General features: G+C 46.0%; 2 long non-coding RNA genes across 2 annotated transcripts; one reads left to right on the top strand and one right to left on the bottom strand.

Moving 5' to 3' along the window:
• Positions 1-415: 415 nt before the first annotated feature.
• Positions 416-2,140, bottom strand: LOC147984072 (uncharacterized). The gene is made up of 2 exons (XR_015615028.1): positions 1,117-2,140; positions 416-739 (listed from the first exon to the last, which is right to left on the bottom strand). It is a non-coding gene; the product is annotated as an uncharacterized LOC147984072 (long non-coding RNA).
• A 2,576-nt stretch (positions 2,141-4,716) lies between these two features.
• LOC147984073 (uncharacterized) lies at positions 4,717-8,314 on the top strand. The gene is made up of 2 exons (XR_015615832.1): positions 4,717-5,955; positions 8,063-8,314. It is a non-coding gene; the product is annotated as an uncharacterized LOC147984073 (long non-coding RNA).
• The last annotated feature ends 1,170 nt before the right edge of the window (positions 8,315-9,484 follow it).

Here is a 9,484-nt window from a genome sequence, read left to right on the forward strand (position 1 = left end):
ATAGCGACCTTTCTTCTGGAATGGTCAAAGACGTTTATGACCAAAATACGTCTACTGTGGCGTTTTGGTCACTAGCAACCTCCCCAGGCCACGTAGGCATCCAGCGTGGCAATCTGACGTGGCACAAGATTCAGCCCGGTCCAATTCGGTTTTCTACATGGGCCTAGCCCATTAATTCAGCCTATTAGTGTTTTTTCTCATATTAATTTTGGCTAGGTAGGTGGGCCAAGCCCAACAATTAAGCCTTCTCATTTTTGGGCCGTGGCCTTTTCCGCTAGAAAGTTTTAGTTTTTTTGTAATATAAAAAAGGTCCACTAGTCAAATTGGTCCCAGATGTCAGGTTCAGGTACGTGGGTCCCAGCTAGCAAGTTCATATTCTTCATATTTTAATTTAACAGTAAATAAATAACCAGTATTTAAATTGGCACAAACAAAAAACACACATAATACTCCAAATATTATCAGCCAGATTCAGTACAGAGCTCCTATTGTACAAATAACATATACTTTACAAGCTCTACACATAATAAGCTCTAACATATACAAGCTCCACATGTGATACTCCAAACATTCCCCAGAAGCTCTACAAGTATGGCAATCACAGTTACAAGCTCCACATGTGATACAGTTACAAGCTATGTTCTTCAGCATGGAGCTCCTTCAATAACAACCACAAACTAGGCACCTACTCCTGTCAGGACTAGGCCAACAGAACGGTGATATGCCTTCCACGGTCACCCTAATACATGAATCAACAGAGAAAAATTAGGAAAACTGGAGCCAATATAGCAAGAAGAGACCATTCAAAAAAAGACAACTATTTATATTAGAATGACGACACAAATTCAGCTAGTACCATGATTTTTGTTCTCCAGCTAGTTAAAATGAGATACTCATTCATACAAGAAAACAGAGAAAAATATGAATATGTATTGCACAAGTGCGAGTCGTGCAAAAAACTTCACTACACCAAATTGCACCTAAACAATAATACCATTCTACTACCACAGCCATCCATTCAACAGGCAAGATCAAACATTACTAGTCAGAGTACGTAGGCTTAACATCACTAACATCACAAATGCATGAGAGAATAAAGGGAACCAAGAGAGATACCTAAGGATGATAGCATCATGATGATTTGGATTGAGTTAGCATCTGTGAGGAGGTGAATTATCTCCATGGTGTGCTTGATGATGCACACAGCCATGATCTTGCCACCGTTGCATCCGTGCGCTAGATGAGGGGGGTACCAATGCATTCAAGTAGAACAAAATCACCATTGTTAACCCACAACTTTAACTAAAAAACTAAGTATGTATCAAGTAACAGCGAAAACAAGTTGAGAAAAACACAAAAAATAATTACTTCATGTCATGCAGAGTTCAAACTGAATAAACACATGCAAAGTTCAAACCAAATAAACATATGCATGATATTGTCCTACAGATGAAAGAAGGACAACATCTATAAGGTTAGCCGAGCTTAATAAATACAGAGAGAGAAGAGTAAATGTTCTCAAGTTAACCTTAACATGGCAGCCTAACTTTTACTTAATTTTGAGCAAACATACATATCAATACAGGGTTAGGCAAGACAGTAAAGAAAGACATAGGTGCTAGAGTTAGAAAACACTGGTGATACAAGTAGCATAAGCATAATACAGCACAATATATTTGTTGTGTGGATATATACATATAATTGGCCATCACTTTATCTTCCAAATTAATAGTAACCACAGTGAAAACCTTGACAAGAGAAGATAAACTTTGACAACACAAGGTGAGATGAAAGATAGCAAACAACACATGTCAGCCATCAATTTTATTCTACTGAACAAATTGGACAACAACCACCTATTTTGTAACAACTTCAGTTAACTTGGGAGAAATCCAACCAAACCAATTGATAAACAAAATTCTACTGAATTTTGGGGCATCAAGCAAGCAACTTAATTAGCAAACAATGAAATCAAGCATGTAAGCAAATTTGGAGCAGCACCAAATCAGGGACCAAGCCTAGTAAACCAAAACAAGGAGATGCAGAGGGAGGCCTTAACCTAGAGTTGCAGCTTCCCCGCAGCTAGGCGTCTCCTCTCCCTGCATCCGAGTCGAGTTGGTGATGTTGCGGTCGTGCAGCTGCTCCTGGACATCAGGGAAGGGAATGGAAGGTAAGGTCAAAATCTGGAGCCAATATATTATGAACATTTCATTCAGAAAACGAACAAGTTCATTAGAATGATAACACAAGTTTATTCGTCCTGGGCAGAATCCTCGGTAAAAACCAAACTAATTCTTTTATTTAACAACAGTCAGATGTGTTGCCCAAGTGACAGAAATGCAACCTACCTACTATCTATCTTGTCACCGTTGGCGCTTCCTGTTGAATTGATGATATGTAGCAAATCAAATGATTTTCCATCACAACATTCTGCATACGACAGCAACAACATCAATCAGTAAAATTAGCAGCGTCTCGATCACTGTATAATCAATCAGCAGGCACAAATAGCAACAGCAAGCATAGTATAAATCTGGTGCCCCAAAAGGCTAGTGATGCAAATAACAAATCAAGTCCGTGGCTAATTTGTAATTCTGGGAAAATGTAATGCAGTGATGTCTCACAATGATGGCTTTGGCATAGCAGAGAGCAAACTAAATAAAAATAGCTTAGTTCACCCACTTGAATAGAATAACAACTCATGTAAACGTTTCAGTCAAGGTTTAATCAAATCGACACATACAAAATTGAACCAAGACCTGATTTGTTTCATACAAAACTGAACATCATAACAGTGAGCTTCTGTTAAAATTTCTCGGGTAATTACAACTATGTGATTCTACTGTTAATCTAGATCTCCTTCAGGTTTTGATTCATTTAATCAAACAATAGAACACAACTGCTGGAAACTGTTAAGACATACATATTATGTGCACGCCAAAAAATAGCAGATCTGTGAAGGGGGGTGTCTATTAGCAAATTTTGGTCTAAATACAACTTAGGCAGGCAAATGCTTAGTGTAACTAATGAACTGATGTTGTTTGCGTTTCTGAACTTTGCTAAATGAACTCTAGACGAATACACCAAAAACTAATGAACTCTATCTCCACAGACTCCATCTCTAGACAAATGATACATTCTCATTCACATCCACTGGAGAATAATCAACATCATTATTGGCAGTTTGTGGCACCTTCAAGATTTTTATATATATAAATAAAATTTTCAACGGTGGGCAATCAGTCAATTAGGCACCCAAACACAATAGTAGTATAATCGTCGCTAGCCCAGCTACTCAGATCCGATCGATGAGGCCAACTACTAATCATAATGTTTCCCCTGCCTGCTATGGATCATTGCGGCTAACAACCCATCCAGACTCCCTTGCAAGATGCCAAAAAGAATCGGATCAATCGGAAATAGCTACTGGCCAACTGCCTACTGCCAGTGCTAGCCATCAGTGGGGATAGATCGGACTGAGTAATTACCTATGATGGCGGCCACACACGGCTCGACGAAGTGCCCACTGCAGACGACCACGGCATTAAACCTTCTCCTCCAGCTCGCTACCAGCGCAGGCGAGCCTCACCCTCCAGCCCACGTCGTCGTCCCTGCTGCGGCGGACGCTCACCACCTCCGTCCCGAACCGGACCAGCCCGAGGCGTCGAACCGCCGCGCAAACTCCTCAAGGTACCGCGGGTCGGCGGAGGAGCGGTCCGCGACGACGACCACCGCGTCCCGAAGATCTTGGCCGCGATCTCCTCGTTCTACGGTGGCAAGTTGGATCTGGGAGTGGGGAGAGGATCTGGGAGTGGGGAGAGGATCTGGGGTGGGGAGGGGAGGTGTGGCGGAGGTGGGTGGCGGCGAGGAGAGGGGTGGGTGGTGGAGGTGGGTGGCGGTGGGGTAGGGGTGGTTGGCGGCGGGGGGAGGGGAGGAGTCTGGATCGGGGAGCGCTAGGGTTTGCCCGCGGGGGAGAGAGAGGACGGGACAAGGAGTGGTGTGCGGGGGAGAGAGGAGCTCCCTGTGGGTGGGTGAGAGGGTGAGAGGGTGTGGGCCTGTAACGCCCCAAGACCGGAGCTTCAGTTGCCTTCCAGGGTTTCCGGGTTTTCGTCGTGTGTTTTGTTTGGTCCGCTGCTTTTCATCTTTGCATCATGTGCATTGCATCATGTCATCATGCAACCCGTTTTAAAACTCAGCTAAACAAATGGTATGGATCTTTGATCCATTTAAATCAAGGGATTTCACATGGTGATTCTCTTTACAACTTATCCTCTCGATATTTAGAGAGCTGTAGTAATTATTCCAATTATGTGGAATTACCTTAACACACTTGCAAAAATCCCAATGCCTTTTATTATTTCAACTCTTGGCCTCTAACTTTGCCACTTGTCCTTTCATCATTTTCCGGAGCTCCACCTAATTTCTCAACATTTTTGGGCACTTAGAAAAACCTATCCTAGTTCAAACCTTTTGAATTAAATTCAAAGGAATTTGAATTTAATCTTTCAACTTGACCTTTTTCTATTTTCCCGGACCGTGCACATTTTTCTGAGTCCGTGAAAATTATCCCCGTGCCCAAATTCTTCCTCTAACCTTCTCTTCTCTCTTTTCCTTTCTCCTATTTTTTTGTCTCCGTTTTTGTTAAGAGTAGAATCAAGAGAGGGAGAGAAGGGAGCCCAGCAGGCCATTTGGGCCCAGCTGCATCTAACCTAGCCGGCTCCAAGGCCCACTCCCTAACCTAACCCTAGGCCCAGCCTCTCCCCTCGCTACCCTCTCCCAATCTCATCTCTCCCTCGTTTCCCTACGCGCGCCGCCACACGCTCAACGCACGCATCGAGCCAGGGAGGAGCCCGATCCCCATCACCAACGCTCGCAGGCTCCTCTGCTCGATCCCCACTTCTCCCCCTCGCACCTCACTTGCCTCCCCTTGCGCCGCCCTCTCTCTCTCCCGTTCTCCTCCCTCACGCCGCCAGCGAGCGCCCTCGCTCAGCCCAGCCTCCTCGCTAGCTCCCCATCTCTTCCTCCTGGCCAGCCGTGCCCCTCCATGGCGCTGCCTTGCTACTCCCTCCGGCAAGCACCGTGCCGTCTCCCTGCCTTGCCTGCTCTATCGGCGTCACCAACAACAGCAGTCCGGCGCCCAAGCTCCTCTGCCGCCCCGCCCATTCCCGGCCGGATCCCGCCGGCAGGGCCTCGCATCCCCGCTTCAGACGACCGTCGCTGCGTCACGACCTCAGCTCCACCTGCGAAGCCCGATGCCCCTCGGCGCGTCAGCTTCGACCTCGATCAGATGCGCCCGAGGAGCTTCCCGAGCGAGCTCGCCGGTGGCCCCTGCGTTCCCCGTGACCTCTACTGCCTGCCGGCCCCTTCTCCGCCTCGCCGTCGTTTTGCTGCAGGAGTCGAGGTGTCGCCTCCTTCAGTTCGTCAGCCGACATCACGGCCTCAACCTCCATGGACGGCCTCCTGTACTTCGAACGGGAGGAGAACCGCTGCGTTGACTGGATCGGTGCCGCTCCAGGCCACTGCACTGTACAACTGCTTTGAGAGAACACGGATACGTCAAGACCCGGGCCGACAAGTACCACGACGTCCGTCGATCGCCAAGTACCCCTTCGGATACGCAAGCCCCTTGAAGGTCCACCGATGCCTAGTACGACTACAGGACTGGAACGAAGTACCACGATGACCGTTGACATGTACCATTACACCGCACCGAAACGTCAAGACCGTCCCGGATATTGTCAAGTACCACTTCGGTTTCGGAACGCGACGAGTACCACGACTACCCTCGTGGACTTTGGTTCCATCAAGTTCGACTACAACGTGCGACAACTACCGTCGCCGTGATTTTCGACAAGATGTCGTGTGCCTCTACTTCCACTACCGAACGTCCCGAGAACGTCTACTTCCCCTACACCGCATCGAACTCGAACCGCTCCGATAATGCACGCTTCGAAGGTATAACCTCGAGACGACGTCCGTGAACGAATGCTTGCGATGTTTGAAATGCTCGTGTTTGCTCCGTGTAGGAGTTGTTCGGTGCACGTTGCCCCTCTTTTGCCTTGCCACCGACATGTGGGAACCCCGTAATCGGGAGCACCCCACCATCCTTGCATGACACGCTCCCGTCACTTCCTTTTGCACCGTTATCCCCGTGGGCTACCAGAGAACCGATATGTTGTCGTGGCATCATTTTCGGATTCGTCGTCGTGGCACCCTTTTCCTTTCCACCATGATGTCAAATGCTTCATAATAATGCTCTTGTCAAGTTTTAATAAAAATTGCATAAACTTGTTCATGTCATCTGCATCATGATAACAACAATTAAAAATATTTAAATTGTTGTTTGCATTAATTTACTAATGCATATGGGGATTTACCGGATTTGTTGTTTGCTATATCCGGCCCCATTTAAATTGTTTAGATAGACAATCCCTTTATGTTTCACCTCTTGACATGCTTAACAACATTTAATATTGTTGGGTACATAAACGAGAGAGAACTAAATAATTGATGTGGTGTTCCGTCAATATACAACCCGTTGCATATTGAGCTCCACTTAATTTGTAGGATTGTTTGTGCTCTTTGCCATGCCATGCCTCTTTAAACCGGACATGCATCATACTTGTTTGCGCATCATGCCATGATTATGTGGTGGTTGTTTACTAGGTTGTTTGCTCTTTTCCGGTGTTGCTTCTTTGGGTTGGTTCCGATAACGTCGCGTTTGTGAGGAACCGTTCGACTACGTCCGTTTGTCTTCTTCATGGACTCGTTCTTCTTCCTTGCGAGATTTCAGGCAAGATAACCATACCCTCGAAATCACTTCTATCTTTGCTTGCTAGTTGCTCGCTCTTTTGCTATGCCTATGCTGCGATACCTACCACTTGCTTATCATGCCTCCCATATTGTTGAACCAAGCCTCTAAATCACCTTGTCCTAGCAAACCGTTGTTTGGCTATGTTACCGCTTTGCTCAGCCCCTCTTATAGCGTTGTTAGTTGCAGGTGAAGATCGAAGTTTGTTCCTTGTTAGAACATGGAGATGTCGTTCCTTGTTGGAACATTTTTTTACTTGTTGGGATATCACAATATATCTTACTTAATTAATGCATCTATATACTTGGTAAAGGGTGGAAGGCTCGGCCTTATGCCTGGTGTTTTGTTCCACTCTTGCCGCCCTAGTTTCTGTCATATCGGTGTTATGTTCCCGGATTTTGCGTTCCTTACGCGGTTGGGCTATTATGGGAACCCCTTGATAGTTCGTCTTAAGTAAAGCTCTTCCAGCAATGCCCAACTTTGGTTTTACCATTCGCCGCCTAGCCTTTTCTTTTCCCTTGGGGGTCGCGCGCCCAAGGGACATCATTTTTTTAAACCCCCGGGCCAGTGCTCCTCTGAGTGTTGGTCCAACTTGTCAGCCGCCGGTGGCCACCAGGGGCAACTCTGGGCTGGCCTACCGGAAGTTTAGACAATCCGGTGTGCCCTGAGAAAGAGATATGTGCAGCTCCTATCGGGATTTGTCGGCACATTCGGGCGGTGTTGCTGGTTTAGTTTTACCCTGTCGAAATGTCTTGTTGTACCGGGATACCGAGTCTGATCGGAAAGTCTCGGGAGGAGGTCTATTCCTTCGTTGACCGTGAGAGCTTGTGATGGGCTAAGTTGGGACACCCCTGCAGGGATTTGAACTTTCGAAAGTCGTGCCCGCGGTTATGGGCAGATGGGAATTTGTTAACGTCCGGTTGTAGAAAACCTGAACTTGACCTTAATTAAATTGAATCAACCGCGTGTGTAACCGTGATGGTCTCTTTCCGGCGGAGTCCGGGAAGTGAACACGGTTGTTGGAGTTATGCTTGGCGTAGGTTGCTATAGGATCACTTCTTGATCATACTTTATCGACCGTGCTTTGCATTCTCTTCTTGCTCTCATTTGCGTATGTTAGTCACCATATAAGCTAGTCGCTTGCTGCAGCTCCACCTCATACCTTTACCTTACCCATAAGCTTAAATAGTCTTGATCGCGAGGGTGCGAGATTGCTGAGTCCCTGTGGCTCACAGATACTTCCAAAACCAGTTTGCAGGTGCCGATGAGTCCGTGCAGATGACGCAACCAAGCTCAGGAGGAGCTCGTTGAAGATCTTGTCCTTTGTCTTGCTTCGTTCTAGTTGATCAGTAGTGGAGCCCAGTTGGGGTCGATCGGGGACCTTTGTCGCATTTGGGGTTCTTCTTTTATTTTGGTTCCGTAGTCGGACCTTGATTGTATCTGGATGATGTAATGCTTTATTCATGTAATTGGGTGAAGTGGCGATTGTAAGCCAACTATGTATCTTTTTCCCCTATTGTATTACATGGGTTGTGTGAAGATTACCTCACTTGCGACATATGCCTTCAATGCGATTATGTCTCTAAGTCGTGCCTCGACACGTGGGAGCTATAGTCGCATCGAGGGTGTTACAGGGCCGTTGGATCCGGGAGTATCCAACGGTCTCTAATGCTTGATCCGCGTGACATGCTCGTAGACCAATCAGAACGAAGTACAAGATTTGATGACGTTATGACCATCTAAATTGGTCGCAATCGATTAACAATAGGTGGCTGATACGAGTCAGTCAGATGATTTTGTCTAGAAATCATCCGCCTAGCTAGGTGCTTGATCTGCGCATTGGTGATCGTTCGATCACATCAATATGTCACGACAGCACCGAGCATGAAAAAACTTCAACGCAGCACCGATGACATCCCCACGAAGCTCCATTGCGGCTCTCAACGGCGCGCCAAGAGCTCCAACGCAGCACCACGGTGTCCGGCGAAGCTCCATTACAGCGTCGGGGGAGCTCCAACGCAGCACCACGATGCCCGACGGTAAGTTCCCTTCTCTTTTTATGACAACGTCTAAGTACAATTCCCTCGAATAACTAGAGGTACTTTCATACTAAGTGGGATTTTCATCGATTCACTAGGAAGCGGGTCAAATTTTAACTACAGCTGCCTCATAGTTTGTTCAAATGATCTAATATTATGCACAAGGGTGCATCTTGGAATGGCAAACAATGTTGTCTAAGGAAGTTTTCATTTTTTTTTTTGCATGGAAAATTCATTTTCCATTTTCCGAGTGCCCGAAACGAGGCTTTTTTGGGAAGGACCTACCATATATTTGTTGCAAAATTGGACCAAATCAATTTTATAAAATACTAGGCCATATTTAATGCACAATTGACCAAATGTTTGGGTGTAAAAAGTTTTTGATCCACCTCTCGTGAAAAAGACAAATTCCCGCCGATTCAGCTGGAAGCGGGTCAAATTTGAACTGTAGTTGCCTCATAGTTTGCTATTTATTTTTTCCAAAAATCATTTCTAGGTACATAAGTATCTATTTAATTAGAGAAACACCAAAAAAATTCCAAGATTCAACCACTAGCTAGGAACGCTCAAGCCCGCCGTTTTGACCGCATTTTGAAACGGGCATAAAAAAATCAAAAAAATCAAAAAATTGGGA

Source organism: Triticum urartu, chromosome 2A (genome assembly GCF_056163025.1).
Source record: "Triticum urartu cultivar PI428250 chromosome 2A, HENAU_Tu73, whole genome shotgun sequence".
Lineage (NCBI taxonomy): Eukaryota > Viridiplantae > Streptophyta > Magnoliopsida > Poales > Poaceae > Triticum > Triticum urartu.